The sequence below is a fragment of the Rousettus aegyptiacus genome, unplaced genomic scaffold (assembly GCF_014176215.1).
Source record: "Rousettus aegyptiacus isolate mRouAeg1 unplaced genomic scaffold, mRouAeg1.p scaffold_m13_p_1, whole genome shotgun sequence".
Classification (NCBI taxonomy): domain Eukaryota; kingdom Metazoa; phylum Chordata; class Mammalia; order Chiroptera; family Pteropodidae; genus Rousettus; species Rousettus aegyptiacus.
The window spans coordinates 53,270,105-53,296,188 of NW_023416284.1; the positions used below are offsets into that span (position 1 = coordinate 53,270,105).

General features: G+C 32.8%; 1 protein-coding gene across 8 annotated transcripts in view; it reads right to left on the bottom strand.

Moving 5' to 3' along the window:
- Nucleotides 1–26,084, bottom strand: part of ZZZ3 (zinc finger ZZ-type containing 3) — an 84,506-nt gene that overhangs the window by 52,246 nt on the left and 6,176 nt on the right. The window contains exon 1 of one of the 8 annotated variants that reach the window (XM_016151042.2): nucleotides 25,387–25,521. The exons of the other annotated variants lie outside the window; for them this stretch is intronic. The gene's annotated coding sequence lies outside the window, so the exon portion shown is untranslated. Of the gene's footprint in view, nucleotides 1–25,386; nucleotides 25,522–26,084 lie in introns of those variants that run through there. 8 annotated transcript variants of the gene reach the window in all.

Sequence of the window (26,084 nt, forward strand, 5' to 3'; positions counted from 1 at the left end):
CAATGCCTAGCATCCAGTCAAATATTAGAAGACATGCAAAGAAACAGGAAAACACCACCAATAATGAGAAATATCAGTGAAAAGGTCCCATACATGACAGATTTATCAGATAAGGACATTAAACTGTTATTATAACTGCAGTTCACATGTTCAAAAGGTAAGATTAAGCACGTTAGGTAGAGATATAAAAGACATTTAAAAAAAAAACAAATTGATTTTTCTATTAATAAAAAATGCTAGTTGAGATTAACAGATTAGGCACCATGAAGAAAATTCCAATGAACAAAAAGACGTAGCAAAAGAAACTATAGGAAATAAAACAGTAATGGCTCAATATTTTTCAAATTTGATGTAAATTATAAACTCAAAGATCAAAAGACTAAATAAACCTAAGCAAAATAAACATGAAGAAGACTACCATAGGTCACATCATAACCAAGTTGCTTTAAACCAGTAATAAAAAGAATAACTTAAAGTAGATAGAGAAAAATGACACATTACATACACAGGAAGAAAAATAAGATTGAGAGCAGACCAATGACTAGAAACACAAGACACAAAATGGTGAAGTTTATCTTTAAGGGACTGAAAAAAACTATTGACTAAGAATGATAGCCAAAGAAAATACCTTTTAAAAACTAAGGTAAAATAAAGATGATGTCAAAATGTTAACTTGACATCTCCAACACCACCACCAACGGACATTCACTAGAAGACATGTTAAAGGAAGTTCTTCAGACAGAAGGAAAAAGATACTAGATATAAGTCTGGATCTACCCAAAGCAATGAAAAACACCAGAAATGGTAAATGAGGATAAATATAAAAGACTATTCCCCTTAGTTTTTAATCTCTTTAAAAGATAATTGACTATAACAAAAAGGACAGCAAGATATTATGACATTTATAACATACATAGAAGTAAAATATAATCACTTAACAGCCAGATGTGAGGAAAATGCAATGTTGTAAAACCCTTATACTACATATGAAGTGATATAACATCACTTCAAGATACTTGTAATAAGTTAAAGATGTATACACAATATGAACCCTAAAGCAACCATAGGCAGGCAGGCAAGAAGGAAGGAAGGGAGGAAAGAAGGAAGGAGATTAGTTACCTGCAAAGCATAACTTTTAAAAAATTCAAGTCATATTTATTATGACCACAAGGAAATTAAATTAGAAATCAATAAAAATATCTCAAAAATCCCCAAATCTCTCAAATTGTATGCTTCTAATAACTCATGAGTCAAAGATATCAAAAGGGAAATTAGAAAATAATACAACTAAATGAAAACAAAACACAACATACTAAAATCTGTGGAATGCAACAAAAGCAGTACTTACAGGGAAATATTTAACAGTAAAAATATGTAAGAAGTTTCAAGTCAATGATATCAGTTTCCACCTTAAGAAATTAGAAAAAGTTTAATATAACCCATAAGAAGAAATAAGAACAGAAAACAATGAAATAGAAAACAAAAACTATAGAGAAAAATCAATTAACCAAAAAAAGGTTTTTTTAGAGAAAAATCCATCTACAGCCATGTTTCCCTGAACAAGCCCAATCCTGGCTGATCTGGGAAGCTAGGCAGGGTTGAACCTGGTTAGTACGTGGATGGGAGACCACCTAGGAAGACCAGGCATAAAAAATAAAAAATAAGGAATTGTAACCTGACGAGGTCCTTGCAATCTGTAAGGTCAACCAAGGGTTGCCTCTAAGAAAGAAAGAAAGAAAGAAAAGAAAGAAAGAAAAGAAAGAAAAGAAAGAAAAGAAAGAAAAGAAAGAAAAGAAAGAAAGAAAAGAAAGGAAGGAAGGAAGGAGGACGGATTACGGCAGGCGTCTCTGCCTTCCTTACCGCCATTCCATCAACCAAGCCCACCTACCACCTCCCTCACTCCCTCCCCCCTCCCTCACGCCTCCCTCACTCACGCCAATCCAGCCATCCAGGAACCTCCCGCCCTAAAACACGAACGAAGGAACTCAATACGAAGAACCAATAAATCAACTGAAATCTCTGGTGAGACTGATCAGGAAAAATATAGAGATTATCAATATTAAGAAAAAAAGAAATGATATCAGTATAGATTCTATACTTAAAAGATAATTATTCCAACAAAGGTACCAAGATGGAGCAATGGAAAAGAAAAATCTTTCCAACAAATGGTGCTAAAACAACTGAATATATATCTTCATATAAAAGTTGAATCCTTCACATCATATATGAAAATTAACTCAAAATGAACCAAAGACCTATATATAGAAGCTAAAATGATAATTCTTAGAAGAAAACGTAAGTGTAAATCTTTGTGATCTCGGATTAGACAATAGTTTCTTACATATGAGCCTAAAAAGCACAAGGACAAATATTATATGAGCAGTCAAATTCATAGAGGTAGAAAGTAGAATGCTGGTTACCAGGGACTAGGGAAGGGGATGAAATGAAGAGGTATTGCTGAATGGGTATCTGGCAAAATGAAAATAGTTCTGGAGATGGATGGTGGTGATGGCTGCCCAACAATGTTAATGCACCTAATGCCACTAAACTGTATACTTAAAAATGAATGAAATGGTCAGTTTTAGGTTATGTGTATTCTACCACAATTAATAACTTGAAAGTAGAAGCAAGCAACCAAAGAAAAATATGGATAAGCTAGAATCATCAAAATTAAAATCTTTGTGCTTCAAAGAACACTATCAAGATAATGAAAAGATAACCTGAATGAGAGAAAACCTACAAACCATCTGTCCATAAAGAACCTTCACAACTTAATAAATAAAAAGGTAATCTAATTTAAACATAGACAAAGGACTTGAACAGATTATTTCTGGGAAGAAGATATAAAAATAGCCAATAAGCATATGAAAACATGTTCGATATCATTTGCCATCAAGGAAATACAAGTCAAAACCACAAGATACCACTTCATACCCAGAAGGATGCATATAATAAAAGGATAAACAAGTGTTGACAAAGATGTGGAGAAATGGGTACCCTCATACATAAGTGTTGGCAATAGTGCAGCAGCTTTGGAAATAGTTTGGCAGTTCCTCAATAAATTAAACATAGAACTACCATGCAATCCAGGAATCCCACTCCTAGATACACAAAGGCATACCTCATTTTATTGTTTCTCTTTACTGTACTTTACAATGTTGCATTTTTTACAAATTGAAGGTAAGACCCTACACCAGCAAAAAGACTACAACTTACTTTACTGTAAACCCACAATACCTCCAAGGCATACCTGTACCAAAAAGGAAACAAGTTCACACAAAAAAAATGTTCATAGCAACATTATTCAGAATAGGCAAAAAGTAGAAACAACTCAAATGTCCATAAACTGATGAATGGATAAACAAAATATGGTTTACAATGGAACATTATTCAGCCGTAAAAAGGAGTGAGGTGTGGATACATGCTACAACATGGATGAACCTTAAAAACATTATACTAAGTGAAAGAAGCCAGTTGCAAAAGGTCACATACTGTATGATTCCACTTATATGAAATGTCCAGACAGGCAAATTCATAGAGACAAAAAAGGAGATTAGTGGTTGCAGAGACTGGAGGAGGGGGCATATGGTAGAAAGTGATTGCTAACATAAAACTCCAAGCCCAGGGGGTTTTACTGGTGAATACCAACTATACTGAGTATTATACATTTAAGGGAGAAATGTCAATTCATTCAAACTCTTTCAGAATACTGCAAAGGAATATGTCTTAGCTCATTTAATGAAGCCAGAATTACTGATACCAAAACCAGACACAGATATTACAAGAAAACAAAATTAAAAACCCATATTCTTCATGAACAGATGCAAAAATTCTAAACAAATCAATGCCAACATTATATAAAGGGATAACACATCATGATCAAATGTTTATCCTCAAAATGTAAAATTGCTTTATGTGTACATATGGTTGGTTCTATGCAATTCATTCTATATTGACAGTCTAAAAAACAAAACTGTAAGATCATCTATACAAATATAGAAAAGGTACTTGACAATAATCCACATCCCTAATTATAGTGACCAAAAGGAGATCAGTGGTTGCCAGGGTATAGGGGAGAAGGGAGCAATAGTAGGAAGAGATTACAAAATGACATGAAGAAACTTTGAAGGGTGATGAATATGTTTATTATCCTGATTGTAGTGATGGTTGTACAGAGTATTCATATAGGAAAACTTATATTTCAGGGAATTATTCTTTAATAAAGCTATTCCAAAATAAACCCAAAAAATAAAACACCCATCCAGGGATATAGGTTAAAATCTAAGCTTAATAGGGATGTACAACTTGTATCTGGTCATTTCATCTCTACCTAATTCTACTCTACATCCTTCCCAACAGACAACCTAATCTAAACTGCAATCTTCTATGACAGAGGTTTTCAACCATGGCTAAGTATCAGAATTATCTATGACACAAGAAAAAAAAAGCAAGAGTTTCTGATTTCAAAGGTCTGGAATTCAATTTAGCTGTAAATTTTTTTTGGTATTTTTTTACATTTTTAAATATTATTTTTAATTTTCTATTAAAATACAGACACATACAGGTAAGTACACAAATTATTAATGCTCAGCTTGATGAATTATCACGAGTATATATTTTTAAGAGTTCCAAGGGTAATTTTGATGAACAGCCAAGAATTAAAACTACTACCTCTGTCTCTATACTTCCTTTGCTCAGCTAACATTTATCTTGCCCTTCAAGTCACAGATCAGATGCAATCACCACCTCCAAGAAGCTATGTGTTCTCAGGTAATCCAGTGTACAGATCTTGTACATACTACTGAGAATATGTGGTATTTTTCAAAGTTTTTAAAGGTAAGAACTCTTAAATTATATGCTGAATAAACAGAAGTGAAGCTACTCTAGTTAATGAAAAAAGTAAAGTGACTGAAGGACAGACAGTAAGCTAGCCCAACAATTGTCAAACTATCCCCTAGGAGTTTGAAATTATCACTTACTATACTTATCTATTCACCTGTCTGTTTCACTCATCTATTTTACAGCAAGGTCTCTCTTCTTCATTTCTCTGCTGCCTAGAAAACATTCATTTAACATTATTATTGGGACATTATTCAAATAAGAGTAAATATGGAGGTAAATCAGTAAGGGAAAAAAAGTTTGAGAAAAAAAGAACAGTTTATATGGAGATAATGAAATAAAAAGATTTGGCATATCAGAAAAAGGGGATGGGACCAGTGAGGCTGGACCCTAAGTTAGGCAAGGGGAAAGCATCATGAAATAACTCTAAAGCAGACCAGGCCATGAGGGCTTTGTAGGCTATGAAACGAATTTGATCTTTGTTTTTTATTTATTTTTTTTATTTTTAATTTAATTTGGATTACTTATTCTATTAAAGAATTTTGAAGGGGAATGACACAATCTGATAAAACATTTTTAAAACATCATTCTAGCTATTGCAAGAATGTGAACTCAAGAGCATAATGGAAAGGAACCGAGAGTATAACAATGAATGTGATCAAAGGGTATACAAGAATAAAAGTTTAAGCCAAAAAGTGACAACATCCAATATTGTAGTCCTGGCACTTTTTGGGCACTAAGAATGTGAAGAAAAGTTCCTGCTTTCACAGAGTTTATATTTCATATAAACATTTCGACAGATAAATTATATCGAGTGAGAAGTACTATAAAAAATAAAACCAGATAAGATAATGAAAAATGACAGAGTAGTCAGCCAGGAATGCTCGAAGGACCTAATATATAAATAGCAATCACGTAGGTTTGGTAGGCCACGGTAAGGGCTTTGGATTTTACTCTGAGATGAATGCAACTGGAGAATTTTGATCATGGGAGTAACATGATCTGACATTTATTTAAAAGGATCATTCAGACAGTTATGTGCAAAAGAGTAGAAACACGGAGGATGATTTCATAGGCTATTATTGCTATAACAGAAATAGTACAGTGTCAGTGGCAATAAGAAATTATCCACTTCAACACAGATTTTAAAGGCAGGTCCAAAGGAAGTCGCTAATACATTGTATGGGGGCTTTAAGAGAAAAATCAAAAATTCTTAAATTACTCTTCCTCTGCTCATGCAGTACTCTTCCTCAAGGTTGTGTCATAGTCCCTCTTCTGTTACTGCCTTCTTTTATCCTTGCACAATAACTTCACTAATACTGAGAGCTCCTAAAGATATGTCAGCTTCTGCATTTCCCTTCAGAGCTTCTGTTCCAAATATCCACTTGGACTCTACAAAAAACTTAAAATTGTACTTGTTCAAAACTTGTTCAGCCCAAATACCAATACCTGACCCCCCCATCAAAATTACTTATCCAAATAAATGAGACTACAAAGTACCCTATCATCTAAACCAAAACCCGAAAAGTAACCGTGTAAATTTCCTTTTCCTCTTTCATCCAAATTACCCACCCTTATACATATCATATACATATCCAATCATTCATATTTTTCTTTTTTTTTGTATATAATGTGCACTTTAATAATGTCACCGCACAATGGTGAGGAAGATCATTTAACTTGCTTTCTCTTACTTACGATATATAGGTGACTGCACTAAATTAGCTCAAAGTAAAATCTAAGAGTAAAACTTTAAGCAAAACATTGTATTATTCCATTTTAGAAATAGAAAATTTCAGGCTAATTCTCAGAACATGAATAATTCACAGATGCATAATTTATGCAACCAAGATAAGTGAGAATAAAAGAGGTTTTGGACAGAAACTCTGAAGGTATCAATGTTCACCTACTAGGGTAGAAGAGACAATTCAAGAGACTGACAAAGAACCATCAGAGAGCTAGGACAAAAACCTGAAAAGAGTAATGTAATCAAACTCTGTGTTTAGGCTACTGGGTCCCCCAAACTGATCTTCAGCGAGGAGAATAAACTACAGAAAATATATCTCATTTTCCATAAAGCTAGATTTACTCAATTTAAAGACTTCTATATTCTGAATTTATGTCAATTCTCTTTGGTATGAAAGGAGGTTTCTGTAAATTTTCTAATGTCTTTTTTTTTTTTAACAAAATTAAAAGTTGGCAACCCCACACCGATCCCCAAATTTTTTTTTGAAAATTATACTGGACTGGTGTGTTAAACTTTTTAAAAAGTCAGTTGATTATATACAATAACTTGGGATCAGTGAATTTGTAATAATACTGATATTATGACATCATATACAAAAATGAGTATTAAAAAAACAAAGTACTATCAGGTTGTCATTTCTAAATACTATTCAAGAATTCTATTTCATATTAGTGGATCAAAAAGTACTGAATAACGTGAAAATATAAAAACAAGTGAATCCAAGGAGAAAAATGGAGTTTTAAAAACTCATGTAGAAGCAATTTTTCTGTAAGCTACAGACTAATTAACTAATCAAGTATTTCCCATTTTTTCCTACAAAAAAATACTGATTTATGTGATAATTTGTTAATTCGATGCTTCTCAAAAATTTATTTTTCATTCCTATGCTGATAAGTTCAGGTACTAAAATAATGAACTTTTACTTAGGTAGTTTTTATTTTAAAAAGTATTATGAAAAAGTGTGACTAGTGCATCAAACCAATAATTTTTTTTTTTAATTGAGGGTAGGCAAGAAACAGTTTAGTCAAAGAAAAGTCTAAAGAAGTATACTGTCTACAGTCATGCCATCCTGAACACACCCGATCTCATCTGATCTCAGAAGCTAAGCAGGGTTGAGGCTGGTTAGTACTCAGATGGGAGATCATCTAGAAAGACCAGGTGCAACAGGTGTTAAAAAAAAAAAAAAAAAAAAGAAGTATACAGATTATATACAGATACAACAACGAAAACATAGAAGGATTAAAGTTAAGTAACAATGTTATTATTATGTCCTACAAACACCAAATTATCTTTCATAAATACCTACAGCTAACTCCACATAAAAGATAAGTTCTAAATTGATAAAATTCATAAATCCTATTTTATTTTTCCGATGACTTAGAAATTAAACTTCATAGGTGAACTGTCAACAGACAATCTTTCAGTCCCAAATACACAAACCTTTCCACAAAAACTCTTTTTAAAATGTATTTTAAATAAATATATGCCATCAAGTGAGAGTTTGTTTGAATACTGCCCATTTCACAGCAATGGAGTATATATCAAACGCCATCAAACAGGAGGTACTTTGCTGAAGAATATTTTAATGGTATCCATTAGTTTTCCAAGTTTGAAAACCAGACTACATCAGGAGGAAAAAAAGGCCTCATAATTCTCCAGATTTCTTTTGAATACAATGGCTATTTTTATTTCCCCAGAATCAGCATCAAAAAACTTCACCCAGAAATTTTTAAGGCTAGGTACCTTTTTACTGCTGGGTCTTTTGACCTTTCCCCCTAGCTATAAAGTCATTACAGTTTTGCAAGTAAACTAAAAGAAAGCTCCTTACAAATAGAGAATAAAATCAAAGAGTGTTTTTCCTTTTCCCAAGGTGAAATCTAAAGTTACTCTGTAATAGCTAACTCAGCCAAACTCAAGTCTAGCGGTTTGTAAACAAACCATTAACTGTTCTTAATTATATATCAACAAAGCAAGTTTATTTCTGTAGTAGCAGCTATGGCCTATTGAGCAAATTAAAGAAACCTAGGAATGTTGGCATAGAAGACATTTGAAAACCGTGGAAATATACAAAATTCGGTCTTCAAAAAATTCTGTAACTATATCAAAGGTGATTTACCTATGTGGTGTAAACATAGCTACAGCATATATTTGAAAGGTATCTGAGTACAACAGAAAAGAAAAAGTTTTAGGTTTCAATCCAAACTAAACCACTTATACTAGTTATATGACCTTGATCAATTAACCTCTGGCATTTCTCCTCATCTGTGAAATGGGGGGAAACCACTCCTTACTACACAAAATTTTCCTGTGAATTAAATAATTTATTCAAAGTATCTCCAGTACATGGTACATAATGAATAAATGTATGTAATGGTTTAACATTTATTATGTCCAATATGCCAGGCATTATACTTTATAAGCATTATCTCATTTAAAACTCTCAAAAACCTATGGAGGTAGGTATTATTCCCATTCACACATGAGAAAACTGAGGCTTAAAAAAGTTAAATATTTTATCCAATAGCATATTAAGTAGCAGAACATACAGTCTTAACCACTCTACTGATACCACGCTTTAAAATAACAAAGAACTTTCTCATATACTATACTTAGCAATAACCTTAAAAGTAGACAGGCTAGGTACCATCTTCATTTCCTACATATGGCAACAGACTCAAGAAATGCCTATGATCACACAGCTAACAGATGCAGAATATGAACCTAGATCTGCATAAATCAGAGTTTAATCCATGAGACTCTGTGGCTCTCTACATTGTGCTAATAATTCTATAAACACTGTGAATGTAAAACTTCTTCCAGGAGAAAAGAAAGGTTATGTCTAAAAAATAAGTTGATACATGATCTATGTGAATTAATGCTTCTTCCCAATGATTCTCAACATTCATGTTTTCCAGAAGTTAAAATACAGATGTACTTGAGAACATCAACAACTTTATACTACTTATATGAAATCTGTGAGAATAAATAGCCCAGTGCTAACCAAAAGCAGAGGATATTTTGACAGGTCTATTATTGTTTTCTATAGTATGTTTCTTGCTGAGTGAATGACATCATTTAACAGAGAACTAGAGAAGAAAGTTTTATTCTTCTAAGTCATTTAGTCTCTCCTCCAGTCATTTCCTCTCTTCATTCATAAAGGGGGAAAAAACATCCATCTATTATAAGAGAGGTGTGAGGCCTGAACACAAGGCAATGCATAAGGCTTGATACTAAAAATACACGTCATTTTATTTATTTTCTATCTCCTAGAAAAGAAAACTTGAGAAGTCAACTAAATAGTTAATTCTGCTACAATGAGAGCAAAAAAATTTTTAAATCAAAATTACAATTCTTTCTTCTAGAATTACCTTTACTTTGACTGGGATTTAGTCTTGACAATATTTTTAAATGTGTAAATGGAACTACTTTTTTTTTTAACTGAAAGAGATATGAGGAAACATGGTCACCTGATTTATGACAAAGGTAAAACTACAGTACAGTGGAGAAAAAGTTTTTTCCAACAGATTATACTGGGTTAACTGGGTATCCACACGAAATAAAATGTGCTTTGACTACTACTTCAAGCCATATACAAAAACCAATTCAGAGAGACTATGAATCTAAATGTGAAGGGTAAAAAGTAAAGCTTTTTAGAAAAAAACAGGAGAGCTTCTTCATGATCGTAGAGTAGGCAGATTTTCTTGAAGAGTTCACAAAAAGTATCTGACAAAATGGATCACATGGATTACATTACAATTTAGAACTTCTGTCCACCAAAAGACACCATTAAGAGAATGAAAATGCAACTCAAGAGTGGGAGAAAATATTTGCAATGCATATTTTGATTAAAAAAAAAAAGGACTCTAGTAGCAACCAGAACTCTGATATGCTACTGACAGAAGTATAAACTGATAAAACCAATTCAGAAAACTGTTTGATAATATCTGTAGTTCAATAAATACAAACCATCTGACCCAACCATTTCAATCCTAGCTATATACCCAACAGACGTGTATACATATGAATAAAAAAGAAATGCATGTCTATATTCATCTAAAGACACATACAAGAATGTTCATACCAGCACTATATGTAACTACCTAAATGCCCATCAACAAGATATATAACTTGATTATTCATACAATGAAATATACAGAAATGAAAATAAGCTAAAAGTCACAAGCATACTGTTTAGCCAAACAGACACAAAAGAGAGCATACTGTATGTTTGTTTCTATAACAAATCAACATGTACACATATATGTGTACACACACATACACACATGCACATGGCATATGACACAAACAGCACCAATCACAGTCCCTCATTGAGATCTGTTATATGGCTAATAAGACAATCTAATAGACAAGATTCTCTCTCGAGTAGCAAAAAATAATGGCTGCAACTTTCAGTGACAAGCAACAAAAACAGAGCCCTAAAAGAACATCATTTAACACTTTGATTTAGTTCTACCTGAAGCCAGATAAACAACTCGAACTCTTCAATTTCTTAAGTCAAAAAAAGTCCTTTAGTTGACTGATGACTTACAAGAAATGGGACGAGAAAGTATCTATATATCATTCTGAGGTCCAGACTAACTAGGTTTTTCCTGGAATAGGCTAGCTGAGAAATGATACTTGGACTAGGAAAACTAATTCATTTGAAGATACATTAATTAAGTACATGTTTTGTACAATGCACTTACCATCATTAAGACATGATCTCAGCTCTGCACAATCATTCATCTTTAATGGACATTTGCAACTTAAGTATTAATAATTCAGCAAGGCCTATGTGAAATGTGTGATGTAAAGACAGCAAGCTTCAATTTTTATAAATGCTTTTTTATTAACTTGCAGTTTTCCTCACTAAAACTATTTTTCGGAGCTGCCTAACTGTATATAGCACTTTTAAAATGCTTACAAATAATTATGATTTTTAAGTGCTGGCTTTAAAATATTAACAAGGTTACATTCATAATGATTTTAAATTCAAACTCTGCAATGTCATATTTAGAGTGGTTAAGAATTTGTCAATTAGTTAAATTTAGAGAAAAGGCTAAATTTCCTTTAATTTTATTCAGTGTTTTTTAACTTTAAGGGTGTTATTTAATGGCAGTTTCTTTAAAAGCCAGTCACAGGTAATAATTGATTACTTAACCCTTTCTAAAACCCATGCTCCATCTTTCCTAAAAATTCTCAATGATTTTGGCCAACATACAATCAAGAACAGTTAAGAGTAGGAAAAGTCAAACCAAGGTAAAGATTCATAGTAAGGATATTTTACCATTCCTCTTTCTGGACAGTTTTCAACCAGAAATATTTTTTTAAAACAATGTCAAGGGCTGAATATCACAATGCAAAGACCTTGACTCTTACAAGGTCAATAGCAATTTCTTTAAGTTCTTGCATTTTCACTGCCATTCTTTCTCAGGACAAAAAATTTTCACCAGCTTATTACTAATCCACCTCTAAGTGGATGCTCCACCGCCGATAAGATTCTATAGTGGAGGTTAAGGAGCTTCCAAGCTAGTTTCAATATTTCGAAAACCTACAACTGCCATAATTAATTATTACATAGCATAATTCTTGTTATTTGCAGTAGTTAAGTTCTACAAAGTTGCCACAAACAATGAATTAGCCAATATCAAAGGATTTCTCCTAAGGGAAATGCAAGGTTAAGTTCCTATAAGCCTCTGGTCACATCTTCATCAGACTATCAGTAAATAACCTTGTTTTATGTGTGTTTCTGCTTAAAGACACCTTATTTAATATATATTGTTCATTTATTAACACTGAACTCACTGCTTACAGCGCTATAACTCATACTTGAAAGAAACTCATCAAACGTATGTATTTTCTCCATAAGATACATCAAGACCTTATTGCACTTAGGAACACTAGACAGCGCTTGAGCACTACACTTGGGGGTCATTTAAAACAGCAAAATCTCACCCCCAAAAAATACAAAATGCAAAAAACATGGCCCTGAGTAGACTATGAAAAGAACACTGCTTACAATATTATTGCTAAAATAAGGCAGGGCATGACCTTGTTCAACCTCAGATGGGAACATATGTCTTGGGCAACTCAAATTTTCACCACTTTGTACATGTCTGTGAATGACCATGAAAGCTCCAGGAGTATTTATTTGGGGGTTACAAATAATTCTAGCAAGTCGGTTGAGTTTGTAAGTTGGGACCCACGAATGAGAAAAATTGACTGTATTTACATTGTTATTATTAGTTCTACCTATGCTTCTTGACTAGAAAGTTATACAGGAATGTTAGTTGTCTCAGTGCTGATCAGAAGTATTAACACAATTTGTTTAGTAAACAAAATCTTTGAAAATGCGGAGTATGATAGAAAACAAATCTTTTAAGAGAAAAGGTTATCCAGAAAATACACATATGTAAAAAACCAGAAGATAATCATATCTTAATTCTATTCTTCTGCCTAGGAAAATTTAATGTCCTAATATTGTTGTCTTAAGCTATCATGGCTTAAGCTATCATATTTAGAACACATGATACACGACATCACAAAACCATATTAAAGCATTCTTCACAAGCATAATGCAAGACACAATTGCAATGCTTCAGGACTTCAATATACTGTATCATCTCTGTGGAATACTTTCTAGTTAGCTCCCTCACTTCTTTCAGTCCTCTGCTCAGATATCACCATATCCGGCTTTCCTAACCACCTACATATATTCCCTGATAGCCACTTTCCACCTCCATGCAACCACAATCTCTATCTGCTCTACCCTACTTTCAGTGTTTTCCACAGCGCTTATCACCACCTGACATAAATATTAGATTAAACCTTATAAATTTGCCAGTTTTTTAGGTCAAAAATGGTCAAATAACAGCAATTGAAAAAGTTCAACCACTTATTTGCTTGCTGTCTCCCACAACTTGAATATAAGCTCCACTGGAAAAACATTATCTGTTTTCTATACTTTTATAATCCAGAGCCTAGTCTAGAACTTGATGGCCAATATGTATTTCAGTCAATAATTATTATACAATCATTATTAGACACATCTTTAATATAAAATACAAATATTGCTTAAACTATTTCAACAACCACAATATAGTGGTACATTTCCTTCCATCTTTATTTCTCTGTGCATTTTTTAAATCAAAATTCACATACACATACTTAATTTTGTATCTTGCTTCCCCTCCATACATACTTAACATGTCACATTGTTAAAATCTTTAAATTGTTGGTGGCTATACAAAAACCTTACTTGTCCCTAATTTAACAGTATCCGCTCTGTTTGGATGTTTAGGCTACTTCTGATATTTTACGAGTGATTAAAAATAACACTTTGATGAACATCTTTATATACTGTATGTTTGCATGCCTGATTACTTCTTTAAAACAGACATACTGGGTCGTAGGATATGAATTCGTTAGGCCCTTGACAGATGTCAAGTTGCTTTTAAGATAAAGCTGTATTTGTTAACGAAAATGCTAAATTTATTTTAAAGTGACTGCAAAAAAGTGCACTAAGAATGCTTATGAAGCATACTTTACATAGAAAGGAAAGCTTATAATATACTTTACTAATTTGCTATCACTCAATGTAGTTTTAAGTGTTTTAATGTTACTAATGAAACAACTTAATACCTAGGTTAACTAGTTATTATTTCATTTAATTTTTTCTCTAATAAATCTAATCAACTTTTTAAATGAAAAAGTTTAATTGCGTATTCTGATTTAAAACAAGAAAAAACCTCCTTTCAAAGAAAGCATGACTGGAGGTGTAGGAATAGGAAAAACCTCAGATTTTTTTTTTTCATTAATTCCTGCACATTAAAAAAATAAACCAACAAAAAACTGAAGATGGCATGTCATAAATAGAGCAGATATCAAAGGTTAAAAGAGACACTTGCTAGAAACCCTAACAAGACATAGTGAGTCTGTTCGAGGCTACAGAAGGTTATAAATGCTGATTCTGAGGCACTTCAATTTGCCTAAGGAAAATTTTCTTATTTGAAAAACCAGAGTAATTTGATGTTGAGGTAGCAACACTTTTCAAAAAAACATACAGGACCCAAATGTCAAATACCTGGTTATCAGAACTTCAGATTAAACATATCCTTCAGGAACCATTGCCAAATGCCACTTCAATCCACTGGTTTAAGAGCATGGCCCAGTTTCCAGAGCAAGAAACCCCAGAGTGCAAAACATTATTTACCAAAGAACACAGGATATCAGAAAAGGAAAAAGAGAAAAAGGTGTAAAGTGAAGTATCATCAAGCTTCCCTACTAGAAAAAAGTTTTATGCTACCCTGTCTTATCTATTTTCAGAGTTTTAATTTCAAACACCAATCATTAAAGTCCTCTATCTTTTTAAAATTTTTTCTACCATAATACCCCTCTTCCTAATCACTATGTTCATCAGAAGATAACATCATTAAAATCTTATAGAAAATACCCAAGTTGGATATTCCAAATTAATTCCTGTTTTATATCCTAACTTCTTTTGATGATTTCATTTTTCACTATAAAAAAAAAAAAGTTTTATCTTTATCCAGAAGAAATAAATCAGTGTAATTTCTGTTTGTTTCCCTGGACATGTCAACATCAATTTCATTATATATACCTATGGAAATTTCTACACATCAATGTGAAAATCAGTGCAGACTCACATCTTTAACCATAAAAATAAAAATATCTTTTCCCTAGAAGCAAAAGAATAAAACTTTTATGTTTCTATAATTTCATTAGTAAAAATATTTAGGTTTAAAATCTTTCAAAAATCAATACTACATGATGTCATTTACATAAAATTCAAAATCAGAGAAAACAAATCCATACTGTCAGAAGTCAAGATAAAGGTCATCCTTGGGATGAGAAAATAGAAAGTGATTAGAAGGAAATCCTGCTAATGTTCTTTCTAGATCTAATTGCTGGTTACCTGGGGAGTGTTCAGTTTCTGAAAATTCACTGAGCTATATACTTAATGATGATATGGTTTACATATAAGTATGCTATACCTCAATAAAAAGGTTTTGAAAATGTCAATTAAATTTGGAACTAATAGTACTATATATAAGAAGCCAGAAAGATAAATTTGTAGTAAAGGTATACCAATAGGGATCAATAGTACTAAAAAGTAAAAAGGTACATTTAGTTTTCTAGCAGGTAAGGATAATGCCTCTTAAGTGAGACAGTCAGGCCACAATTACTTTTATACCATTATGTTATAGTCCAATTCTTATATTATGTCCCTGCCCTAAATACTATTATTGTGACCACATCCAAGTTTTCTATCATTCTCAGCTGATCTGCATTTCTTCCAATTTATAACTAGAAATAGCTGATCTAACAGGAACCATACATTTATGAAGACAGAATATAAACACATATTTTTCATTTATAAAAACTTTTCTGGGAAAATTCAAGAACCCAAGTCCCACACATATTCTAAGAGCATGTGTTACCCTAATTTGCCATCATTAAATTGCGCTTTAGTTGTTTTAACTCAAAAACACATCAGTGGCTTCCCTTCATAAACATCACCCAGAAAAGTCATATAGTTAACAATGGCACACATGCAAAATAATTTCCATTATTCTGAAAGAAACCTCAGATGTTATCTAGCCATAAAGATATACCCTAATAGCTTTTCTGACTTAGTTGCCCCATCACAGAGGAAAAATGAATATGGACTTTGCAATTAAGATATTTGGTAACAAACTACAACTACTCAGAGGAGAAATTAACTACTTTTCTCTTCGGTAAAAGGTAAAAACATACCAATCTCAAAAATTACCTTATGAATAAAATGAGATGACTATGGAATGTTAGTTAGTGTCCTTTTGTCAATTCAGTGGAATGTCTAAACTCACAGGACACCCTGTCTCCGTTTTTAAGCAATTCAAATTGTAAGCACAAGGCAAAATACAGTTAAATTGCCATTATTGGAGGAGAATGGAGTTTACAAATACAGACAGGTGAGAAATCTGAATATATACTGCAGTGATTGGAATGAAGGGTATCAGTATACAGTTGACCTCTGAACAACATGAGTTTGAATTTGTGCAGGTCCACTTATGTGTGGATTTTTTTTCAATACAGTAAATGTGTTTTGTCTTTCTTACGATTTTCTTAATAACATTTTCCCCCTCTGGTTTATTTTATTATAAGAACACAGTATATAATACATATCTACAAAATATGTGCTAATTGAGTATTATTATTGGTAAGGCTTCTGGTTAATAATAAGCTACTAGTAGTTAAGTTCTAGGGGAGTCACAAGTTATAGGTGGATTTTTGACTTTGTCGGGGGAGAGGGTATCCCTACCACCTATACTGTTCAAAAGTCAACTGTATATAGCCTGAATCTAACCAAAAGGTAACATCAGAAACACAAATTGAGGTACATTCAACAAAATAACTGGCCTAAATTCTTCAAAAATGTCAAGGTCAAGAAACTGGAACAGTTCCAAATTAAAAGAGACTAGGAAGACAAGATACTTAAATACAATATGTGATACTTGATTTTACAAAGCTATGAAAGTAATAATTATTAGGATGATTTGCAATATTTGTTATGGACTATAAATTAGATATAACACTATTGGCAAATTTTCTGATTTTGATCATTGTAACTATAATTTAATATTTAAGAGACTATCCTAGTTCTTAAGTAAAATTTTGACAGTATACCTGGAGTAGTTCTGCTCTATGAAACTATTCATTACCATCTTTCGTTACCTGAAAATAGCTGACCCCTCCCATTCTTCACTCATTCCTACCTAGTTATTCCTTCTCTACGGTAAGCACTCTCAAGTCCTTCAATGGTTCTCAGGCACTTCATCATTTGGTTACCCTCATCTCGACACGCCAATTCTTTATTTACTGTTCTTAAAATGCAGCTTCCAGAAGAAAGGACAACTTTGTAAATGTGTTCTAACCAATATGAAATACATATTATATTTCTTATTAGGGGCAGAATCTTCTTAATGCAGCCTATTACTTCCTTTGTTTCGTTTTGTTTTTTTCTTTTTTAAGCAACTCATAGGGTTGGATCTCTGAGAGTGTGCAAAATCAAATCCCTAAGTCTCTATGAAATCTAGCTAGCTATTCCCTCAAATTAAAGATTCCTCTTCTCAGTCCCCCCACCATTTAAAATCCCTCCTTTCTTCGAAACTCCCATCTTTGACTTCCATTTCTTTCTTGTTTTCTTCCTACTTCTAAGATAAATTTTCCAAGTCTCTTTCCCTCCATTTTTGTCATGAATTGTGATTCTTCCTGCTTCCTCCCAAAATGTATATGTCCCTTTCAAATCCGCTCTTCATAAACAAAATCAGTATAACTCTGTCAGATAATTTTAACCTATAAACAGTTTTATGTCTAGCCCCAAGCTCCATCCCAAGCTTCAGACTACGATATTCTGAGCTCTCACTCTAGATGTCCCAAAAGTACCTTGTATTTAAAAAATACAAATCCCTTGTCATTTTCTTCCTACTTCCAACCAGATTATCTATCTCCTCCCTGTGGTCAACAATGTCAAATATCTAACCACACACACTAAAAAACTTTTGAGACATCTTAACTCTTTCCTTTTCCCATCAATATGCCATCAGTAAACTCTATTTATTCTACTTCTATAATGTCTTGAAAGAAACTGCCTACTCTTTCTATCTTATTTTTATTGCTCCAGTTCAGGTCATCATCACCCCCGTCAGACAAGAATAATAGCCTAACTAGTCTCCCATTCCAATCTATTCTTTATTTGCTCACAAACATAGCTCTTAATACACACAGCCTTGATTCTGATTTTTCGGTTCCTGATTGGGGGGGGGGGGGAAGGCACAATGACTTCCCCCTATCTTCAATTCCTGGATAACTCTTCTTCCTCAAAGCCCAATTCAATGACCCATTAGAACTGTTCCCTCTCTTGCCCCCATAATGGTTCATTCTTTTATCATAAAATTTACAGTGTATAGCTTCATCTGTCTACATTTCCTACTTGATTATAGGCTCCTTGAAGGAACAGTACAATTCGATTTTATTCTTAGTAGAGATAACTTTGAATTGGTGAACTGAACAGAATTTTAATGGAATTCCATACTTTAACTCCTCACTTTTAAGTAACTTACATTATAGGCTCCTGGTCTGTGGTTTCCGGCAAAATTTTCAAAGGTTACTTTAGTCATCTATCTTTGCCAGCTGAGCTGTTCAGAAATTCTGTAAGAACAACTGTATACTTAACCAAAGTATTGATAAACATATTAAAGTGGACAAGGACAAAATAGCCTTTTTAGGCACATCATGATAAGTTTGGCACTGATCTCTTTGTAGAGTTATTTATATAACACTATTTAACAAAGGTTTTTTACACCTATTACTGTAATGTTCTTAATGCTGATGAGCTACCCTGTATTTATTTCTCTTCCTCAGCTACAAAAATGGAAAATGATTTCCAAAACTAATTTATTTTAAACATAAGACTTAATATCTGTTTCTGATCTTCTGGAATACTTTGAGCACCACAAACTAACAAAAGCTATCAACACCGAAAGCTATCAACACCTCTCAGTTTCTTTGTTATTTAAATGTCATTTAAAACCTGTGGCATTAGTCAGGTAGAAGAAAAGGAATTCTTGGAATCCAATCAAGTGGTGAAGCAATCTGTGTGGGGTTTACAGAACTTGATCAGGGAATGGAGTAAAAAAGCTGTTACAAAGTATTTACAAAAGGCTTTAACCTTGAATTCAGAAGAAATCAAAGGGCACTGTCTTGGAATTCCACTGTCATCACAGGGACGATTTTTGTTAAAGGTTCAATGTGTTCATTTGTGGCATGAGAAAAACTACCTAGACAAAGGCAGCTTCCAAGGCCAATGTCAGGCTGATAATCAGCCTGTCAAGGAACAGTAGCTAATCTGTGGTCATAAACTGTGTCGCAGAAATTTCAACTTGAGACAACAAAAATACTTTCCTTACATGACTGCCCGGCCATCGAAATGAATTAGAATAGTGAAATTAAGCATAACAAACTGATATTTATATTTCTAAGTTTAAAACTATATATATTTTTTCTTGACTCATATTTAGGAGAATTTTAACATTATAGAAACTGACAGTCTTATGATTCTAAATTTAAGATAGTAACTGACTTCAGACTTGTGACTTTAAAGGTATGAGTATTTGGTTTGGTTAATTAGCAATATTGAAATGTTTAAGAGAATTTGGGACTCACCATATTTACAAACTTCATTTATTAACTTTAAGAGTTTTAAGTATTTGGGAAAGTCCTGCTCACTGAAATTTCACGTTTACTCCAGAAGGCATATGAAGTGCTAAAAAACAAGATCTGGTATATTCAATGTATAAATATAAAGACTGCAAATAAGTTAAGCAGCAGTAGTAATACTAACAGTTAACATTCAAAGTGCATTTCCCTGTTGCCCAATATTGTTCCAAGTACATTACAGTGTAAACTCACTGAACAAAATCCCTGAGCATCCACCAGGACCTAAGCATCATTCCAGGCTCTGAGAACTAAATCGGTGAACAAAACATAATTTCAAACTTCATGGATCTTACATTTGAATAAGAAGAGAAAAACAATAAATATCAGGTACGATAATTACTATGAAGAAAAATAAACCGGGGTAGGTGAAGGAAAAAGGTACTCTTTTAGATGGGATAATGAGGGTCACACCAGTGAGCAGCATTCACACAGAAGTCTACATTAATGATGCCCCTTGGAAACACCTGCACCAAGGAAAATCTCTCTAGATTAGATAACATTTGAAACTGAGAAGTAACAGAGCAAGCTATCCCAGTATGTAAGAAGAGTATTACAGGAAAAGAAAACAAGTACAGAAGCCATTTTTTCTGGGAAAGGCATTTTAAGGGAGATTTAATCTATTCAACTAGAATTACTAAAATATATTAATCAAAGTGCCATTCCCCTACTCCACCCAGAAAAATAAAATTATTCTCAGTTTATATCAAACTTATTAGATGAATAGAATATGTACAAGCTAAACTTAAAAACAACTTTTAAAATTTAATTATTCAATATTATTTTACCAAAAATTATAAATGGTCTTTTCTACACCCAAAAGAAGCCACAGACACAAGAAACAATGAAGCTTCACTGCTCTAACATTAGAACTACAGATCTAATTTTATTTAATGAAAGTAAATGCTATTTTTCAAGTACCACACATCATGGAATAGAATTTCCCCCTTTAAACAGGGCTGTCTCCCTTCCAGTTATGAAAATTGTTCTCTTAGATCTAAAAAAATATATATAGGATTTGAGGATGAGTAGTTCTCATTTTATCATCTTTACTGATCTTGCTTTGAATTTAGTTAAAACTAGCCCCTTAGGTTGTCCTTAAGTTTTTGTTTTTGTTCTTTTTACAAACTTTAACTCATTCAGAGCTCTAGCCTCCCACATTCTTACTGACGTGGCTTTTTTTGTATTAACCATTACTTTATGTACCATTACTTATATGGGTATTCTTCATATGTCTTTTTAAATTTATTAGAAGTGACATGTGGAAGTCATAATTTCTTCAGATGACTCATATATTTCTTTCTCCTCAATGGAAATTTTTTGTAATTTTAATATCGAGTTTCATTTTTAAGAGCCTTCTACCAATATTTACTGTTTATACCAATCCTTTTTGCACTTTTTGAAACCAGCTTTTCTATGAATTTCTACCTAATGTGAAATCCAGGGTGACAAAGTCACTATCTTTTGAATCCCACGATTTCCATTTCTACCTGGGAAGCAAAGAATAGGGTTTTAGAAAAGCATGGGCTTTGGAGTCAGATATTTTGTCACTAGCAGTGTTAACAAACTTCTCTGAGCCTCCATTTCCACACCAACAAAATAACAAATAGCATTTACTGAGCACCTTTTTTACATCAAGTACTTTATATACTCTATACACAAACAGAAAGTACTGTATCATTTATAATGAGGAAAATAAAGGCTTAGAGATATTTTGCTCATAAATGATAGAGCTAGGATTTATTAAATCTGGGTCTATCTGATTCCAAAGTGATGTTTTTTCACTACAACAAAAAGCACTGACTACAAAATGGGTCTGTTTGCTCAAAAGAGATAATCAGTAATGGTTAACTCCATGTGCCTCACTGCTCAGAATCAATTTCACACCAGCAATTCTCTTCAAGTATTAAACTGCTAGCAGAGCCTTTATCAAAAGCTCTAGTAATCTTTATTATTAGTATATTAATCCACTAATCAAAACCAAAAACATATTCCTCAGATATTTTTTATGTTAAAAGAGCCTTTTATTCAACCATAAAACCCAGGGTTAGACAGACATAAAAAGTCAGGAAGCTGAACTACCTAATTCAGCGTGCTGTGCTATTTATCCTCAAAATTCCTAAAATATGCCATGTGGAGAAAAAGCTTTAAAAAAGAATCATCTTGTGAGTTACTGAAATCAAGATAACAGAAACACAGTAGTTTTCCAGAAACCAAGCGACCACCAAACAAGACCTCTACAGTTGTCACTATCATCATGGAACCAGAGATAGTAACTTACTCTTAAGTATGTTCTCATTTCCTCTTCATACATTAGATTATAAGCAGCCAATCAGTAAATGAAAGAATGTTTCCCAGGCCTAAACACTACCATTCGTATCACTTTAAACCTACCAATCAGGTATAAACTACTCTGAGTGGACAGAAATAAAAGCTAGAATAACTATATATTTTTTTCAGTTTCTTAAAGGAAGTTTTTAAAAAGCTTTGTGAATTAAGGTTTATAAGCAGGTTTTTACTACTAAGCTGTAGCACGGTACTATACTAAAAGACTTCTAAATACACCAGCTCATTAAAAAAAAAAAAAAACCCTATAATAGACTGAAGATGAGATGACTTAAAATGGACAAAATAAAATCTTTTTGGACTGACAGATATATTCCAAAACTGGACTCTGGGGATGGTTGCACAACACTCTAGAATTACTAAAAATCATTGACTTATACACTTAAAAAGAATAGGACTCAGAAATGCTCCCAAAAAATCTAATTAATAAGGTGACCAGAATGCTCTTTCCTTATATTACCACTTTTAAATTAACACCAGCATTTAGACCTATTCTGCAAATCTGCCATGTCTTACTTGAATAGAACTCCAAAGTGTAATTTTAGCACACCAGGGATCCAGGTAAAGAACTACATTGTGGCACTCTTTTATAAACAAATACAGTCCTTAAAAATATGACACCAACATGCAAAATTTTATCTGGAACAGATAAGTAAGAAGTGCCTTACTAAGTGCCTTTAGTAAGAAGTGCCTTACTAAAATTACACACAAAAACAAAATGTCTGAGGGAACAAAACAATTTTGATAAATAACACCTCGATAAACTTAAGAGATTTCTATTTTTAAAGACTAAAATATTAAAATTATAGCTACTTCCAGTTCTGTTTTTGTGTCTAAAATAATATTCTAGCAAAAACAGTCCTTGAATGTAAGATCTGGAAGAAAATTCAAATGTTACTGTAAATAAAACATGATACAAAAAGTTCCTTAGACTATATACTATTGTGCGGTAGGAACAAAAAAGACACATATAATGTACATAAATGGTCCTGATAATAGTGGGGCCCAGCCATCTATTATTTTTTTAAAAACAAAATAAACAAACCTTCAAGGTGATTACCATGCATTCTAAAGTTTGAGAATTACTGCCTTATAGTTACAAATGAATCTGAATTTCCTGGGTGAAATTCTGCTAACTTAGAAAAAAAAGGCTCTACCTACATATGTGGCTTAAGTCAAACTGGAAAATGTTCTGACTGATCAGCCAAGTTAACAATAGCATTTATTCAAATTTAGTGGTAACCATTACATAAGTCAATTATTCTTTCCTTCATTCTTCATGAGATAATGTTCTACTATAACATGCTGTTCCCCCACAGTCCAACACTTAAAATCTCCAGGCAAAATACAAAAAATAACTTTTTTCCGACATAAAACTTTGCATTTTTAATTTCTACAAAAGCTCTGCAAATAAAAGATCACTAGTCTGAAATGTAGGTATGTGTTCATCTTAACTTATTCTTCAACAACATAGCTAATTTCAAAAGCTACAAGTCATTTACGATATTCTGGCCCAAATAATGACAGTAACCAAAATTTATTTACAAAGGAAATAATGTGTATCTTCGAGGCTAACCACAGGACTTATATGAAAGAAAAATTATGTGCGTGAACTCAGTAATAAATCTTTCACTATGCCTTTCTTTAAAATTAAGAAAGTGTAACGGGGGGGGCAGAAAAGAAAATAAATAGGGAGAATTTCTGATAAGAAAGTTGCAATTACACTTACATGAGCCTGAAATACTAACTGGGTAAAGCTCTTAGCTGATGCTCAATTTTTTAGTAGCCTCCATTTTGATTTTATAATCTGTATACCACAATGCTATACTGTTCATAAAAATAAAATAAATGTCTTAAAAGTAACATGGCTTAAACTTAAATTGGGACTTTTTTCTTGGAGGGGAGGAGCACTTACAACATTCTTTGAAATAATAGAGAATACCAGAGGGTGTCTGTCATAAAAATTAGAATGGGAATCACAGCTTGAAAGGAATTCAAAGAATGAAAAGAAAGCTGCCAACTCATAGAATAAAAGTCCAAAAAGCCATTAGCTAGTCAGGAATGCTGTACTAGAGTACTGAAAACAAAATTTTAAAGTGGAAAAATAAAATAAAAGCTGAGGTGCTCTTGCAGATCGTCAGTGACAGCAATTAAAAGTATCCCGTTTGCCCAAAAAACATTAAAACACAAACAGGTCCACTATACAAGTTGAAAACAAAGGCTTTTCTTTGATGTCCTCTTCTCTGTAGTTCTTGAAAACTATGAATGCCATGAGAGTATCCAAGTCAAATTGCTGAGATCTCCAGGTATTCGACTGAGGTCTAGGATTTCTCAGATTATTCTTATCAAAACAGGATAAAGATGCAATTATGCTATAAAAGAAATTAAAAGTTCAAAAGCAGACAAAATTACTCTGTGGCACTAGACATCAAAATAATGGTTTTCCATGGGGTGGGAATGGGGGGCGGGGGGAGGGGGCGGGGAGGACTTAATGACCAAAATAGGGCAAGACAGTTTCTGGGGTTTTGATAATGTTCTCTTGCTTCTTACTAATGATTACACAGGTGTGTTCACACTGTGAAAATTCACCGAAGGGTACACTTATGGGAACTTTCTGTATTATTTTAATCATATTTACATTTTTTCAAAAACCAGGGAGGACGGGGAAGATAATTTTTCCCTCAGGAAATGAAACATATTACCACAAAAACATTAAAAATTTATATTTAGTGGAGACAGGATTAAGAATTACAAGTTTGGGGTGGGAAGTGGATAGTTAATATAGAGAAGTATTACAAAGCTCCTCAAAGGTTATCGGTAGATAAAGCTCACAAACACACCTTTTTCAGGAGGAAAAAATCTTGGTATCTACCTCTATAATAACAGCTAAACAAAATAAAGCATTATTTAACTTTATGAAACACATAAATCTGCTTTCCAATAAGGAACTACATACAAACTGCAAGATCTGTTTTCCTTAAACGTCTGACCAATTAAAAGAAGAAGGAGGAAAAAAACTAGTTAGGAAGGTAAATAAGTGTTAGAATACAATTAGCAACTGTTATTTCCTAGACCACTTCAGTGCCATTTCTCAAATCCACTCATCCCTAATGGGGTAACAGAATTCTTATAGAAATAATAAATATAAATTATGTTACAATCCCTTTAAATCTCACCTCAAACCAAGGTAGAAGGAAATTTCATCAGATTAAGTTATTCATCTGCAATTCCCTTTATATTTTCCCCAAGCACAGGACACACATCTTTTCAAATATTTATTAAGGTTTCACACTCAGTTAATCTGGTGTTTCTTCTGAGCATTAATGTAATTACACTAATCTGTAAATAGCAGAAAATGTTAAAGTCATTATTTAATAAAATAACAGCGTTGGAGCCATCACAATTTTAAAATGTAAATAAATACAAATCTCTCACTTTTTTAAATGATTAATAATTATTTGATAAAGGAAAAAAAACCCCATCTTCCTAAACAATAAGAACTTTCAATACTGAAAATGCTCTGCTTAGCATGGATGCCCCCCAATTAATGCCCACGTGGAATTTCTTAGGTCATTCATCACTAAATTTTAGTAAATGCAGCACATCGCCATGTTGTTCTTAACAGCTGAAGAAAGGTATTGTGATTCTGTAACATGAGACCTAAACTACCAATTACCACTTTTCATTAAACTTATTAGAGACACATGATGTCAAGCTGTATATTACTACATTAATAAAGGAAACACCATAAACACACATCCTAAATTGTTAATGTTAGAAGTTTATTTCTCCAATTTTACAAAATCTACCAAAGAAGTTTTCTCTTTATAGCCTCTGGTACTATGCTCTTAGTTTCATATTTTGTCCGTTCAAA